Source organism: Oryctolagus cuniculus, chromosome 7, assembly GCF_964237555.1.
Source record: "Oryctolagus cuniculus chromosome 7, mOryCun1.1, whole genome shotgun sequence".
Taxonomy (NCBI): domain Eukaryota; kingdom Metazoa; phylum Chordata; class Mammalia; order Lagomorpha; family Leporidae; genus Oryctolagus; species Oryctolagus cuniculus.
The window spans coordinates 81,148,272-81,165,584 of record NC_091438.1 but is presented as its reverse complement, the minus strand read 5'-3'; the positions used below and the strand labels follow the sequence as shown (position 1 = coordinate 81,165,584).

At 41.6% G+C, this 17,313-nt stretch overlaps 1 protein-coding gene across 9 annotated transcripts in view; it reads left to right on the top strand.

The window, feature by feature from the left end:
- Positions 1-17,313, top strand: part of LRRC8B (leucine rich repeat containing 8 VRAC subunit B) — an 85,173-nt gene that overhangs the window by 30,427 nt on the left and 37,433 nt on the right. For 6 of the 9 annotated variants that reach the window (XM_051856268.2, XM_017346108.3, XM_051856267.2 and 3 more), the window contains exon 2: positions 16,951-17,005. The gene's annotated coding sequence lies outside the window, so the exon portion shown is untranslated. Of the gene's footprint in view, positions 1-6,034; positions 6,218-10,708; positions 10,907-16,950; positions 17,006-17,313 lie in introns of those variants that run through there. The other 3 variants (XM_051856264.2, XM_051856263.2, XM_070078089.1) reach the window with 3 other exon arrangements.

Sequence of the window (17,313 nt, the reverse complement as noted above, 5' to 3'; positions counted from 1 at the left end):
CGTTTGCACCCCCATAGAAACACAAAGTGAAATATACTGTTTGAGTACTCGTTATAGCATTAAGCCTCAATGTACAGCACATTAAGGACAGAGATCCTGCATGAGGAGTAAGTGCACCGTGACTCCTGTTGTTGACTTTACAAATTGACACTCCTGTTTATGGCATCAGTAATCTCCCTATGCACCAGTCATGAGTTTCCAAGGCTATGGAAGCCCCTTGAGTTCTCCGACTCTTATCTTGTTTAGACAAGGTCATAGTCAAAGTGGAGGTTCTCTCCTCCCTTCAGAGAAAGGTACCTCCTTCTTTGAAGACCTGTTCTTTCCACTGGGATCTCACTCACAGAGATCTTTTTGCCAGAGTATCTTAATGTTTTTCCAATTACCAAGTGCAGAGCTTCAAACCCAACACTGAATAAAAAAATGAACAGCCCAACAGGGGCCAGCACCGTGGCTCACTTGGTTAATCCTCTGCCTGCGGCACCAGCATCCCATATAGGCACCAGGTTCTAGTCCCGGTTGCTCTCTGCTTTGGCCCAGGAAGGCAGTGGAGGATGGCCCATGTGCTTGGGCCCCTGCTCCCGCATGGGAGACCAGGAGGAAGCACCTGGCTCCTGGCTTCGGATTGGCACAGCACCAGCCGTAGTGACGTTTTGGGGGGTGAGCCAACATAAGGAAGACCTTTCTCTGTCTCTCTCTCACTGTCTAACTCTGCCTGTCAAATTAAAAAAAGAAAATTAACAACCCAACAAACCTATTGATATTCTCTCCTCTCCCTGGAGCTCTAGTTTGTATTTTTCTGACTGCCTGCTAGTCCTTTCCACTTTGATGACACACAGGGCACTGCAAGCTCACCGTTTTAAAATCCACATGCACCATCCTCCACCACTGACACTGTGGCCAAAAATAGGGTGGTAACTTACCCTTGAGTCCTGGCTGCCCTTAGCATATAGTCTGCCACTAAGTCCTTCTGATGAATTTCTAGGGAGCCCTCAAATCCATACACAAAGCTACTTAGCAGATCACCTACTTGAACATGCTTACAAACGATAGTGATACATTTGCTTTTATCCCCTCTTGTCTTCATCCTCAGTCTTGTTTTAGTCCAAGCCTCCTTTCTTGCTTAACCCCCAGATGATTGATCTGTCTCACCTCTTCCCGGTATACATTTCTAATGAATCCTCCATCCTGTTACCAAAATCTCTTGAGCAGGTCATGTCACCCCCTTCCATAAATTCCTTTCTTGGTTTCATAGCCTGGTACTTTCTCTGATTTGGACCTGTATGGCCTTTCCATCTCTCTTCTGTAGCTTTCCTACTAATTTTACTCTAGAGAGCACTACCCAGTCAAAACTTTGCTATGCTGAATCCTTAATGAAGGTATAGGACCTTTGTTGTGTGAATAGTTAGTCTCGATTCAAAATGAAAGGATATAATTCACTTGGGGCTGGTGCTGTGGCATAGTAGGTAAAGCCGCCACTTGCAGTGCTGGCATCTCCTATGGGCACCGGTTCAAGACCCAGCTGCTCCACTTTTGATCCAGCTTTCTGCTTATGGCCTGGGAAAGCAGCAGAAGATGGCCCAAGTTCTTGGGCCCCTATACCCATGTAGGAGACAAGGAAGAAGCTCCTGGCTCCTGACTTCAGATTGGCACAGCTCTGGCCATTGTAGCCATCTGGGTGGGGAGTGAAGCAGTGGATGGAAGACTCTTCTCTCCCTCTGCCTTTGCCTCTGCCTCTCTGTAACACTGCCTTTCAAATAAATAAATCTTAAAAAAAAAAGAATCCACCAATTTGCTCATTGGTCTTCCACTGAATATTGGAACATTAACTAGCACTTTATTTTTCATTCCTTTCTTCTTTTTTCATCTCCTCTATCAGCTAGTGCTTATCATCTTTTCCTTCATAGTCACCTAAATGTCTTCATTACTGTCATTCTCAATGATGTTCCCACATTCTGGGTGCTCACTACTTTATTATTGAATGGCTTCGGAATGGCCTTACCTGGTTACTATCATTCTCGCTCCCCTCCCTGCTCCTGCCCCATTGTATCTCTCATGTCTCACCGTGCTGTCTTACTAAACTATTGCTTCTTTCTTTTATATCTATATTGGTTCAAATCAAGCCATACTTTTCATTCTGGAGTTTTAAACCCTAGATGCCCTAATTACCTCATTCCTTTTCATTATCATCCCCCCTCTGGTGGTACTGAAAGTCCCCTTAGTGAAGTCTGCTACCTCCTCACTCTTCGTTTAAGACCTGGCTGCTTGTGCCCTTCCTCAGCTGGAGATCTTTTCCTGCTGCAGCTCCTGCGTATCTCTGAACACTCAGATGCATCTATCTATGCTACGATCTCCATTCCCTGCACTAAGCATTAACCTTAGGAGTGGCGACTTTGGATGGTTGCAAGAACACAATATTTGATGTCCGAATTATGGGATCAAGTTCTTGCTTACCAGCTCTGTGTCTTTGGCAACATATTTTTTACTCTGGGCTAGAGTCCTTATTTGAAAGTCCTATGCATGGTTTAAGTTACTATATGAAAAAAGAATGCCCATATATTTACACTTCAAAGCATTATTCTGATGTTCTGAGTTGTTCAACTGTAATGTTTAATCGTTGGTCATCTATTTTCCTATTCTGTGTTCATTTCCCAACCTCTTCCCTTTTGTGGTTATTTGAAGGGTAGATATAAGATGACATATACTTTCTTGTCCTATTCAGCCCATCCATAACAAATAAATTCTCCCAGTCAAGAAAATCCTGTAAATGCAACCAACCATAAAGTATCAGGCTACCATGTGAAAGTGTGGTATGTGATTAAGTGAGTGAGGGAGTGCCAGGAGGGAAAGTGTGCCCAGAGAAAAGGAAACTGAGATGGGGAATGGCCTGCCTGAAAACTGACTTGTTTGATGGTTCCATAGACCTACTCCGAATTAGACCCCAAGCAGGCTCTTTAACCTGTGAACACAATGGCAATTAGTGAATTAGCCCACTTTCCTAGGTGGGACACTGTTCTTGGAACAGAATAGGTTCTCACGTGTATATTGAATTCCCTAACCACATGATTTGAATGTCATATACATGTTTATTCACACAGACATGCCAGTGTTATTTGTGTGTCACTGTTTTTATTTATTGATAATCCTGCCCCTCACCTTTAAAATCGCATTCTTATACATAAGCAATAGTGTGTCTGCTTTGTCTGCAGAGTGTCAATCATGTATCATTTGCATTGTGTGACAGAGGCCACTGATCACTTGTGGAAGTCATGGGTAGTTGAGAAACTACCTACTTATTTATTTAGATTGCAAAAAGGTGTTCCTTTGAAGTGTTACAGTGTATGTGATATAAATTTACTCAAATCCTGCTTCAAATTAAAAATAAGAATAGTGAACAATAATCAGTAAATGAGAATGCGTTTTTATTTTTTGCTTGAATGTCTTCCAGACCTTCTGCCACACTCAACCTCCTTGGAACAAGGGAAGTGCTAATGGAGGCAAAGAATTGATGATTCCACTTAGAGTCCCTCTTAGAAGCAAAACTAAACTGTAGCAAGTTTGTTTGATGACAGTATTTTTGGACAATAAGAATAACCATTTGGTACTTATAACTTTTAAACTGTCTAGGTCACTGAATCTTGTTCAATCTTGTTCAACTAATCAAACAGTAAAATACAGTTCCTGTTTTTAGAGAGTTTATCATTCACAGAAGGATACAGAATATGACAGTAACCCAAGCCAAACAGTGAGGAGAAATGAGATTTGCCTGTTACCTAAGAAAGGCAAGTCTTTAAAGGTTGGGGTGTTCTGTGTAGGAGTAGACTCACAGGCAGGAAGCTGGTGGCTGGGCCCTGCACTCCATTGGCCAGGCAGGTTAGGTGAGTGCTCTAGTTTCACATGGGCTTGGCAGGTCACAGGAAATCACATTTGCATAGATGCTTGGGGAAATCGCCAGGCAACACATTGAAGACACACGCTTTTGAAATTCCTCTTATTACTGCTTTGATTAAAGTGATGTTTCCAAGTGAATGGGTTTTAAAATGAAATATTAATAATGCCGCTGTTAATTCCAAGTGCCTTCTTTTATTTTACTAGGATTTCGCAATATGATCATATTTGGTTTCACTTCCTGATTTGTCCCCTCAAGCCTGTAGCTTGGGAAATATGTAAAGTGTTTATGAGAGAAGGATATTGTTACACAATGATTGAAAGCATTTTGGTTTGATTTGGACTTAGTTCATGTAATAACTTTTACAGAAATCTCTAGAAACTAAACTGTAAGTTTAAAAAAAAAAAAAAAACTTTTGGCACTGAAATTAAATCACCTTGTGAAATCACCTCCACTCCAGAACTGTTTTACTTACCAGTTGTGAAACAAATGAAACATTGCTCTGTAATTAGAGTAGTTGTAATTTGATTTTAAACAGTTGCAGTTGCATAGTGAGTGCCTACTGATTTGTCTAGGGGTTAAGGGCCCAGTGTATACCCAAGCTGTTGGTTTACTTACAATCATGCTTAACATGCCCAATAATGTAACTGGCATTCCTTTTTGCAAATGTTTTAAATGAGTGTTCTTGTGTGTTATATGGCATTGCACAAAATATTTGGTTATTTAATTCTAACAGAGTAATTATACACCATACAGTCTAAAGAACACTGTTCAAATCCATTTCTCTTTCAGAAAAGTCAGTTATGACTTTCAGGAAAAGCCTGCTTCCTCAAAATCTAATTGCTTTGTCCAGTTGCATCATTTTACTGGCTAATCTGAAAGTTTAATTTTTTTAAAGCACAACTATTTTTCTACTTGGAATTTTAATTTTGAAGTCCACTTGTGTTTTGCTTCTCAAGATAACCAGATATATATCCCCATATAAAATTAGGCTTCCTGCTCTCCAACTACTTCCTGTGAATCGTTCCAGATGCTTACAAATTATTCCCCAACATATAAAAATATGTCCCTAAATGTATTTTTCCATAATTCCCTGGCTCAGATACCATAAGTGACTTCCTACTTCATAGATGATCAAGTCTTTTCTGCTCATAAAATTATTTGACTATTCAAACACAATTTTTACATGCAAAGCAATAATTTCCTGTGTATATTGTGTTCTAAACCTGAGGTATGTTTGAAAAATTCTATCTGGATATTTGAATCTTTATTTACTATTTGACCTTAATCTAATTTCCGTGCTCATTGCCATCATTTCTATCTCAAACATTCCCCTTCATTATATCTCAAACATTCATACTCATGGCTATTCATAAGCTCTCGATTAACCTTGGCTTTTTTTTTCATTTGTTTCTCTGTTCCTCCACATAAAATAGTATATGCCCTATTGTTAACCTCTCTCTCTTCTATACAAATCCTGTACACTTTTGTTGGTCCAGCTCCTAACTCCTGTGTAGTGAACTATTTCTTTAAGCGCAACTGTATGATTCATTTTTTTCAATCTTTTTCTGTTTGTGCCTTCTTTCACCAAAACATAAGCTCCTTTTCAGGGTTGAGTCAGTCTTTGACACTTTTCTGTCCACTCCATGAGCTGGGACAGTGCTTTATACCTAGTAGGAGCCTGTTCATGAGTGTTGAGTCTACCTGGTTTCAGAGTGTATGCTAGTTGTAATGTTCCTCTTAGGCCTCCTCCCAGTAGTGTGTCTCTGGCTTTGGCAAGCTGATGAGATGTAGGTTCTCTTCATTTCTCCTTTTGTTCAACTAACAGTGACTAAGTTGTTGCCTTCCTCAAATGGATAAGACTCTGTAATGAAAACAGATGGTGTTGTCAAATATAAATAGGAAAATATTTCTTGTGTAGGGGTGAGGGGGAGAAAAAAGAGACAGGAAAAAAACATGCCATCAGCTTTCTTGGCACAATTTTTCCATCTTTCAAATTTGGTTGCTAAGAAATAACCATAGATTCATCTTCTGTGCATAAAGGAGAAACTTAGCTCACTGGCAGGAGGCTGTGCCTGCTGAGCTGCTGCACTGGTCACTGAGCTGTGACAAACCCCACCCTGCTTTAGAAGTCATGTGTTAGTCTTCCAGATACAGAATGTGGCTTCTGTCTTCTGGAAAGCCATCAAAGTCAAGTTCCCATTGAGAACAGAGTTTCTCCCCTTTGCCAATACCAAGTGAAGCCACAGAATCCTGCTGAGTTCTGACTGGATTGAGTTCTACCTGGATTGTTGAATTGCGCCTGGAATGTGGGAATTCTGCCTGATTCCTGTGAGTTATTTGTGGGTTCTTTTAGAAGCCTCCCCTTACTCGAACTTCAGTGTACCCACAGCTGCCGCAGATTACTCGCAATGCCATGACTGAATGAAATCTCTCTTCTCTGCTAATGGGGATGAATGCTGTCTTCAGTTTCTGCTAAAGGATTCAGGAGCCTTTGCAGGTTGCATGGAATTTGGGAAAACCAATGTCATTTAAGATTATGAGAAATTGTGGTTTTCTCAAGCAAGGGGGTCTGTTCTTTATCTGCTTAATTAATGTTCAATCTCAGCTTCTGCCTGCTAAGTACTTGGATATGATGATGAGCACCATATGTGTAGACCAGGCCTCAGAGAATTTATGGTTTAGTGGGAGAGAAATAAACTCTCAATTACTGTAGATGTCTGGTAAGTGCTATGAAAGGGACAGAAAACTACCAGTGGCTACTGGCTGAGCACCATGAGCCAGACTGGGGGTGCTCTTATTTCACTTTTTTCAAATCCCCAGTCGGCATACTTTAAGTGGTCTGTTCTACATCTGTTACCATAGGTAGATTTGGAGAAGAATGTTCTGTTCAGGTTGTTGTTTTATCACAGTGACAGATTATAAGAGAGGTCCTCTACACTTCCTCGGATGCAGATGCTAGATACCATCAGATTCTAATCTCCCAGGCTCCCTGCCTTGATCTGAAGTGCCATTGCCTTGCTTTATGATTGCAAGTCAACCTCTTACTAAAACAGGCTCACTGAAATTAGGGTGCAATGCAGGTGGCTCTACAGCGTCCCTTAACAAAGACTCATAAGGTCATTTTTTCTCCCCTATAGACAGCATCTTGACACTTGGTCCTATTTTGAGGGGTTTCTTTTCCAGGAACTCCAGGCCCCAACTGAGAAGTAACTACCACCTGCATGTAGCCCCTAGAATGCCTGGGGCCCACTTGGCCAGCATTGGAATTCCCAAAAGCTTGCCATGTCCCTGACCAATTGAAGGAGGGCCACAAGGTCTATAGACAGAACACAGACATCTCAGCCCTAACTTCAGTCTGTAAAATGCTTTGCCCCAGTCACCCTGGGAGTACAGAAACTATGTGGTAACTGCCGGCTGCCTTGCTCTGAGCTTTACAGTGAGCACCTACTTTCTTGTACCACACAGTTGTCTGTAATTGGCTTGCTGTTCACTGAGTGAGCAGACCCAGTTTTGGGGGAAGGAGGTTCTATAGCAGTTCTTCCAACCAGTTTTTGAGGAATTCTGTAGCAGCTTTACTGGCATTCTGTGCTGGGATCACATGCTTTTACCTGGGGCCCTGGGCCTCCATGCCATTGTGAAAAGGTCATTTTGAGTTTTCAGTAGGACTTAAATATTATGGGTTGTCAATGATCTTGCAACACTTGCTGTTTTGTTTCCTTGGGACCAAAGTGGTATAAATAAAGCTCACTTCCTGGGTTGATTCATTTCCATTTAAAATAATGTCCCAAGATAAAAGGCATCCTGTCTTCAAATCACTTTACCAGCAAAATTAAAAAAAAAAAAAAAGCTTTGTACTAGTTCCCTTTATATTTGCCACTTCAGTGCTTTTATGTTTTCCCACTATTTCTATTACCATTAATATCATCTCTTAGGCCAGTATGAATGTGTGATAGAGTTGGGGAGGTGGATGCCTGGGTTTCAGCCCCGGCAGGTGGTGCCAAAGGCAGGCCCGGGACTCAGCCTAGAACACATTTTCCATACTACCACTGTGGAAAACCAGCCCCTATTTCTGTCAAGAGTGGGAGCAGTGGAGAAGCGAGGTGAGACCGGACCCAATTGGCAGCCAGGCCTCTGAGGCTTGAGAACAACAGATATGAACATTAAAAATAATAAGCAGTTTGTATTTACTAGAACACAGTTGTAGGGCAGCAGATCAGCAAGTAGAGCAATCTCCCTGTGTACCTGGAGCAATAGCATAGTCATAGCAATGACTGCTGCTGACCAAGAAGTAAAGAAAACGTGTGTAAAGATGCCCGGTGTCTGTGAGCATAGTCACTGGTGGCATATGGAGCAAGCCCAAGGTCTTAAAAACCCAGATTCTTCCCCTTACAGCAGTGGTCTACCCTGTGAATCCATGGCACAGCAGCATGAGGAAGTAAGAGGAGGTCATAACTTAATGCGTGTGGTTGGCAGGTGCCCACAGCAAGCCATACGGTGCAGTATGCTGACTTCCCATTTTAGCCATTCCTGGTGATCGTTGATCACTGTGATAACAGAATACAAAATCCAGTCTGCCCAGCCTTTGCGGTCAAACTCCAGCATCCCTGGGAAGGAAATAGCAAGAGCCCATAAAACAGGAAGCAAGCAGGAGAGCACTCTTCCCATCACTCTCTCCATCGCTCTCTCCGCCCCTCCCTGTTGTTAATAACAAAACAACAAATCTGGAGGTAATGTGTCTTAGGAAGTTACAGACATGCTATGACCCTACCCCATGCCTCAGTGATGGTTGCTTTCCTTGATTTTAACATCTCATCACATTATTATGTTCCCCTTATCCTCATTATAGTTCCATAGAGAACCTATGCACATGGTTCTCTCATCTACTGTGGCTTTGGATGGGCATTTCTACCCCCACATAACCAGAGAGCAAGAAAGTGACCAGGCAGTGCTGTAAATGTGAATTTGTTATTATGCAAGTCTCAGAGAATGATCTTTCTTTCCTTCATGTAAGTGCCAGCATGTCCGCATATCACTAAGGCCAAGGATTATGACTGCTTTCTTCCCTGCACGCACACACACGGTCTCGCTGCACTATGATCCCCCTATCCTCATCCCTCTTTCTCTTCTTGGTCTCCCCCTCTCCCTTTACAAACTTATTTGGCTGCTCTTGATTCATTTTGTTCTACAGATCTCTTAGTAAAAGAAGGTTAACAAGAGGGTCAAATGCTTTTTGAAACCATCTAAACTTATTGATCAATTTTTAAACACGTGGGTACTGCAGTGGTTATTTTAGAAAAAGAAAAAAATCTCAGATGTGCATGTACCTTGATAGTGTCTAGAAGATTTTGAATGTCTTAGTTTCAGATATGCCTATTTATGTAGTCAAAAAGACCTTAGCCTTTCCTATAAAAATTTGAGGGATCATAGCATCTCTCTCAACAAATTCCTAATTCAAGGTGACAAGACAAATTGATAATTTCTGTTTATTATTTAGTATTCACTATAGCAACCTAAAAATTATGGACAAAGCAAATTTCAAACATAAAAATCATGTTTTGTATGGTATGTTTTCTAGTAAATGAAAATCCACTTTATATTTAATTTGTATAATTTATGTTCATTTTAAATCATTTCATTTGTGGTGAAATAGAACATAAATTTACTGTTTTAACCATTTTTTAGTTCACAGTTATGTGGATTAATTATATACACTTGATATGCAACCATAATTATGTATTTCAAGACATAACCCCTTGCTTGGGTGAAATTGGTCGTATCTCTGACTTGTCTCCAGCATAAATGTTGACAGGGATGACAGACATTGCATCAAAAAGTGGAGATTGCATGAACAGGTTAACCCCTTAAACACTGCTTCACAGTGGATTGTTTTGACTTCACAACACTTTGTCTTCTCATGTAGTAAATGACTAAGGAACATTACATATGTGTTTCACAGCACTTTATAGTAACTGGAGCATGTAATGTATTGCAAATCTGGCATGGAAATCACTGAGGTGGAAAACCAGACTCCCTAGTATCAAGTTTGATTTCTGTTTATAGGATAATACTTTAAAGCCAATCTTTAAAGAATTAGTTTTTAATTTTATCTATTTATTTTTAAAGAATCATTTTATTTATTTGAAAGAGTTACAGAGAGAGGTCTTCCATCCACTGGTTCACTCCCCAATTGGCCGCAATGGCCAGAGCTGTGCTGATCCGAAGCCCAAAGCCAGGAGCCAGGATCCTGGAGCCTGGAGCCTGGAGCCTCTTTTGGGTCTCCCAGGTGGATGCAGGGGCCCAAGGACTTGGGCCATCTTCTACTGCTATCCCAGGCCACAGCAGAGAGCTGGATTGGAAAAAGAGCAGCTGGGACTAGAACCAGGACTAGAACCAGCACCCGTATGGGTCGCGGGCTCTTCAGGCCAGGGTGTTAACCACTGCACCGCAGCACACCCCCTAAAGGATTAGTTTTTAGATAAAGCTGCTATTCTGTCAATAAATGACCATTCTTGGGTGCTCACCTTATTTAATTCGTTAAGCAATTCTTTAACATTAGGGAGAAACCTTTGTTATCACTGTTTTACAGATGGGAGAGTCGATGCTTAGATACCTTATCTAAGATAAAGCAGCTTGTAAATGATGAAGTTAGAAGTCCATGTTAGCCTTATGCCCTTCAGTCTCACAAGCATTCATCAGAGTTTTGGGATAAAATTGGTCTAACAAAGTAACATATTGAACATGTGTACTCCAGATACTCATAAAGAAGTCATATATAGGTGATATGGTATTAATTTATTTTAACCACGTGTTTATTGATAGGTATGGCAGGAAGAGAAGCCATGTAAAACATGATTTAAAGACAGATTATGTTTTTCTCCCAAAATTGTGGACCCACTTCCTGGTGAATTCAATCAAGAAACCCACCAGAAGGAATTTTCACACGAAGTCATTTATTTGCTGCAAATGAGGAGACCATGGGGAATCATTCCCAAAGGCATGGCTCTGCAAGCAGGGGAAGTGAGTATATAAGAGTGGAAGTTCTTAGCATTGCATGCAAGGATGAGTGCAAGTTCACGCGGATGCCGTTCAGAAACATGCTCCAACATAGGTTGCATGTTCTGGTGACAAGGCTTATGTTTCTCCCCGGGGCAGAGATCTTGGTATGAAAATGAAACGAAAGGTGTCCTTTGGATACTTTTTGACCTATCTGTGCAAGCAGGCATTGCTCTGATAGTAGGGTCTGGACCTGTCCAGGGTAGCTGGTGATCACATCTCCCAGGAATGTGACTGAAAACCAGAAAGACAACCTGAAGAACATCAGGTGCATTTAGGGTCTTGAAATAAAAATGAGTCACAGTAAAGACTTTTGAGCTGCTTGATGGCCTTACCTGGTTACAGTTAAACTTGGGTTATTCACCTTGTTAATAAATTGTGAATAACTGTTACCCTGTAAGAGGTTGTGCAAGCTGGATGTGTCCTTGCTTGGCTCTCTGTCATGTCAGTCATAATTACCTAATAGGCAGGCTGACTGGAAGGAGCATTTGTTGATTCTGGAACATTGAGCAATGGCTAGGAAAGCAATCTAGTTGCATTTTAAAATCATCTCTTTCATTTTCTCTAAAAGATACATTTTTAGATTGGAAAAAGGGAGAGGAAAGTCACATTCCATATAAAATTCATTTTTATATAGCTCTTAGGGGAGGCTGTGTAGCAGATGGCTCTTAGTCAGAGCTAGTGCGAATTCTGGGTTTGCTTGTGAGCCTAGATGAGTTTCTTCGTTTCTCAGATCCTCATCTTTCTCACCTTCGGAGTTGAGATCATAATACCACCCCACCAAGTGCACAGTAAATGCTAGCCCTCCCCTTTCCATCTCGCACCACCTATCCCATTCGAGTGGTGTTTACTGAGAATCTGTTAAATGTGAGTTCCTTTCCTGCACACACAGAACTCAAAGGCTGAGGCTGGAAGGAATCTAGCTAGATACTTGCAATGCAGTTTAACGGCAGTATAATGGAACTATGTGTGCTTACTAAATGTTAAAGAAGCATGAAGTATGAAATAATTATTTGGGGGACCAGTTGGATAGCAGTGTTCATTTTAAACAATATTTGTCCTTAATGGTTATTTAATATTGGTGAACATTATCTCTTTGTATTTTGTGATCAGAAATTAGCTTGAGCTAAATAGGCTGATTTGCAATGCACAGTAATTTGATTTCTGTGTGGATTAAGAGCATATTACAGCAGTTAAACTTTCCTCAGTGATCACTATCAGAAGTTATTAGTTTCATGAGACTAAAACTATCTAAGGACCTGCAATGCTGTCAGCTTGATCATAGCTCACAGGATCATGAGATTATAATATTTGTAGGGCACCTAATATGGGCAGTTCTTGAGGAGACAAAAAGGTCCTTGTCCTTCCAGAGTTTATGGTCTTGGAGGAAAGCAGACTGAACAATCAGTAGACACAGAGCACACTGATGCACGATATTGTTTGAATGATCACGTGATTATTCCAGGGTCCCAGAATTATTCCTGCTACAAAATACTAAGGTTAACTTGTGCAAACAAATAATTGAGAACTCCTAATTTGATAAGATATTAAGGGCATTTCAGAATGTTGTAGCATTTATCCAGTGGCCCATCACTGATTTAAAATGCCTTGTAGTCATTATAATACAACCAGTCATGCTGAATTTGACAGCAGTTCTCCACTCAGATTTGTGAGATGTAACTTTGCAAGTATGAATTTTCCTCATCTCTTCCTGAAAGGTGAAGGCTTAACCTCTGCTTCTGATCTCTGTGCCTGCCGTGGGGTGACAAAAATGCCCAAGGTTCCGTCCTCCCCACTTCCTTTGCCACCTTTCAAGACCCGCCATTCCTATGCACCAGCTATGCTCACAGATATCTCAGAAAGCCAGGCCTCCACTGTACCCTTGGTTCCTACCTGAGGGGTGAACCTGTTGTTCACACATTAATGATTTACTAAATATTCATGGAGCAAACAGGAATAACACTGGGCTAATCACTTGTTAACTCTGGGCAGGCTAAGGATTTTGTGCCAATGCTGCTTCAGACTGTTACCCTTTAAATACATGTTCACAACTTTTTTTTTTTTTTGGACAGGCAGAGTGGACAGTGAGAGAGACAGAGAGAAAGGTCTTTCTTTTCTGTTGGTTCACCCCCCCAATGGCCGCTGCAGCCAGTGCACCGCGCTGATCCGAAGCCAGGAACCAGGTGCTTCTCCTGGTCTCCCATGCTGGTGCAGGGCCCAAGGACCTGGGCCATCCTCCACTGCACTCTCAGGCCACAGCAGAGAGCTGGCCTGGAAGAGGGGCAACCGGGACAGAATCTGGCGTCCCAACCTGGACTAGAACCTGGACTAGAACCTGGTGTGCCAGCGCCGCAGGCGGAGGATTAGCCTATTGAGCCACGGGGCCAGCCCACAACATTTTTAAGAGAAACCAAGTTCTGTATGGGAAAGGGGAGGCAAATAGCCCCTCTAGTTTCTCCTCCTGCCAGTTCCTGGGATTTCAGCTGACCAGAAGGAAATAGTAGTCAGACCTCCGTAATCTCCCTCCAATACATTGAAAGGCCACCACGAAACACATCAAACACCAGAGTTCAGGGAAAGGTTTATTGTCAGGTGGAGGAAACAGGCCAGAGGGAGAAGTTGAGAAAGCAAGAGAGAGAGGCTGAGAGAGAGCACATGTGTGGGCAGCAGGTCCTGTTACACTCTTGCAGGGGGTAGGGAAGTGGGAGCAACGAATCCCATTAGGGTGGGGTTGAGCTGACACTTGTGGTTGGGCTGTTTGGTCACCTGACTTCTAGTGAGCCAGGCTGTGTGGGGAGCAATCCGGACTGGACTGAGTTACTGGAATTAAGACTTATTCTATGCATCTGCTCTCCCACAATATGGCGCTGGGAGAGAAGTAAACAGCTTCCGCACAGCTGCCTCCAGTTCAACCAATAAACTGTAGGACTTGCTCCTGATTGGAGGAGAGCAGCGTACTCGGCGTGTGGGCAGCCGAGTTGGGATTGGCGGGGGAGGACTATAAAGGAGGAGAGAGACGGCATGCACCAGGAACATCTAGGGGAACATCTATGGGGAACATCTAAGGGAACCCGTGCAGCCCCCGAGAGAGCCGGCCGGCGGTGTGCCGCTCCCCTGCGGAAGTGGGGAATGTGGCCAGGGGGAACTGCCCTTCCACGGAGGTGGAAGGGATAGTAGCCAAGCCGGGAAGAACCAGCAGCAAACCCGGGGAAGGCCGAGCAGACGAAAGAACAGCGCAGGGTCCTGTGTTGCTCCTCCACGAAGAGGGGGAGCGACAAGGCTGGGCTTAGGACTGAAGCTTACTGTGCAAGATGGCACCCGAGGCTTAAGATGGTATCACAGATAAGACCATGCCATTTTACTAACACACATTGCATACTCTCCTTATGTAGCTCTGGAAAGAGATACTATGATAGATCCTTGGAATATAGATAAATAAGATACTGAGTGCCCTGAACTTGATGCAACAGTTAACATATAATATAAAGCAGTGTTAGAGAAATATGTGTGAATGTTATCCAGAAACACATTTTTTATTTCAACATGTTATTGAAATTCAGTATACATACCAAGAAATGCACATAAGTATACAGATAAATGAGTGTTTTTGTCCTCTGAGAACACTCGTAACCAACGCCCAAATTAGGAACAAAACATTACTAATACCCCCAAGACTCCTCACTCTATCTGCCTCTCCATTTCTCTCTTCTCTTTTCTGCTAAATAAGTCTGAAACACGTTTACAGATGAAGGAGCAGTGAATTCAGGCTGTGTCTAGTGGTTAGGGTGGTTTGTGGTGCTGGTTGATTCCCAATGACCCCAGAGTGGCCCGGATGGTGAAATAGAAGTGTCCCTCTTTTAACTCCATCCATTATTCAGTTTTGAGCTTTCTAAACTGATGAAATAGACTTTAATTTTATATGACCTAAAACCTTCAATTTAAGGCATTGCACAAGGCATAGTGAACAAGTATGATCTTGCAGTATTGTTGCCGTAGCTGATCTGTGAAGTGATTTCTCATAACTCTACATTTACCCAAAACAGGTCCTTCAACCAGACATACATGACTTGTTGCTGGACCTTTCCTCTTGGGATTTTATTTAACTATCACTAAATGATAAGTTTATCCAAATGGACAACCATTGTCAGATTCCAAAATTGTGTAGTAGCTCTGTGCTGTACTGAAGGAGTGTGTTAAGTCACTTTCCACTTCCTGTACTGACTGGAAGGAAAGGAGAGCAACCAGACTTGTCCTGTCTCACAGCAAAGGCCTTGGGGCCTCTTGTTTCTCTATCGAAAAGCTGAAAGGTATTGTTTCTTAATCTTCAGCCCTGTGGGAGTATTTCCTTATATGTCCCTCACTGGGAACCTTCTGAAAAAAGCTCTTAAGAAGAAGGGAATTCTAAGTGTTTTTGCTTATTTCCAAATCTTCCAGAAAACATCTTTTAGAACATTATCTTGGAATTGACTTTTTAAGTGAAAATTCACATTTCTTGTGTTGTGTCTCTGAGAGAATAGGAAAGCTAGTTTGGCACACGCAGGAGCATGGCAGGCTGGGAGCACTGCCACCGCCTGTCTCAGCGGCTGAGTGTCAGATCTGCTCGGACAGTCTTTGTCCTCTCTTTTATTCTGCCTAATATGGGTGATTTATTCTGTTGTGAGAAGCATTGCCATTTCGTATCTTCACCTGTGACTCTTCCAGCTTGGTACTTTTGTGTAATCTGATGAAGAAGAGGAAAAGCAGATAACTTTTGCTATAGTTTCTAAAATTAGTTTGAATGTTTTGATTTTAGCCTGGATAGAAAAAAGTAGCTATGTTTTGTTGTTTCTTTGACTTGACAGCAATGATTTCACCCTGAGATGACAAGTTGTCATTATGGTAGTGCTCTCATTTAGTGTTACATTTATATCTTCTCAGCAAAATATTCCTCAGGTTTAGGTAAATGTTAGGTAGAAAAAAAGCAACAAAACGCCTTAATAGGTACACTGGAAAATGTTCATCCCAATTCCAAGAAATACAAAATAAAGCTACAGTAAGATCCTTTTCACATACGCAATTAACAAAGATATTGATGTTTTTTAAATGAGAATTCTTAAATCTGATGAGGTGCTACTCATGTTCTTTTAGGAAAGGAAATTAGAATAATCTTTTTGGGAAATAATTTGTTGTTATAAATCAGATGTCTTAATATGTTTGTGCTCTTTGACCAAATAATCTCATTTGGAAGTATTTGCAAAAGAAATCATATGAACAGTACAGAAATGTTTGCAGCATTGTTAGTAATTAAAAAAAAAAACCAGGGTTAAACCATTTTGCTTATTAATATTTCCGAAATTAATAAGCTGTGTGAGCTCTTGCCATGTATTCAGAGAAGAATTCTGAATAGTGGTTCAAATAGACCAGACAAATATGGTAAGTTTTAAGGATTTTCAGTGTGAGAAATGCATAGGAGAGTGAGGGCTCTATCTAAAGGAGAAAGAAAAGTCTAGAAATTAAGTTGGGGGTCCATGCCAAGCAGAGAGCAGGCCAGGAGCCACGTGCAGCAAGCGTTTGGTCTGAGCAGCCACATGCAGCTTAGGAGAACACAGGCTGCCAGAAGGCCACACGCCCTGAAGGTGCAGGGCAACAAAGGGCCATCATGGCAAAAAAGGGGGCAAGGGGGAGGGCCCACCGCCCACCATATTCCAGGCCTTTTATCCACTTCCAAAGGGGAATGCTTACATAACCTGATGGGCAGGTGGACATACAGGGGGGGTCAGGTAGGGGCATGAGATCACACAGGGGTTATAGTGAAGGGGTGGTCTTCCAGCTCACAAATCTAATTAATTTTATCCCATCTGCCTGCCTACATCAAAGGTTCAGTAGGAGAATGCTTTTTGTAAAGTTGTCTTTTTTGTACATTTCATAAAGTTATATATACTGGAAATTTTAGAACTGCTTTGTGGATAAAGTATCTTGTAGCCCTGTAATGCATAAAATATGACAATATGTTTATGATTTCTTTTCAGGAATTTCTCAAGTTGAAACTAATTACCGAGTTTCCGGCTGACCAGCATTCATAGGGTAAGATTAACATCCCCAATTGTGAACACATGGCAAAGCTAATTACAATTAAGTTGACAGCTTGGGGCAAATAAATATTGAGTACTGAAAGAGATGACTGTGCTTACAGATGTTTTGAGTAAAATCCTTCTGATGTTTTTAAACCAGTTAAACAGAAATTTAGAATTGTCAACATTTTAGCTGAAATGTCATCTTCCTGTCTTTTGTGGGTTTTCTAGGTAGGAAAGTGTATGTGTGTCTGTTCGATGCTGGTCATCTTTAACATTTAAAATCTAAGGAATATAACAAATGTCTCTAAGAGATTTGGA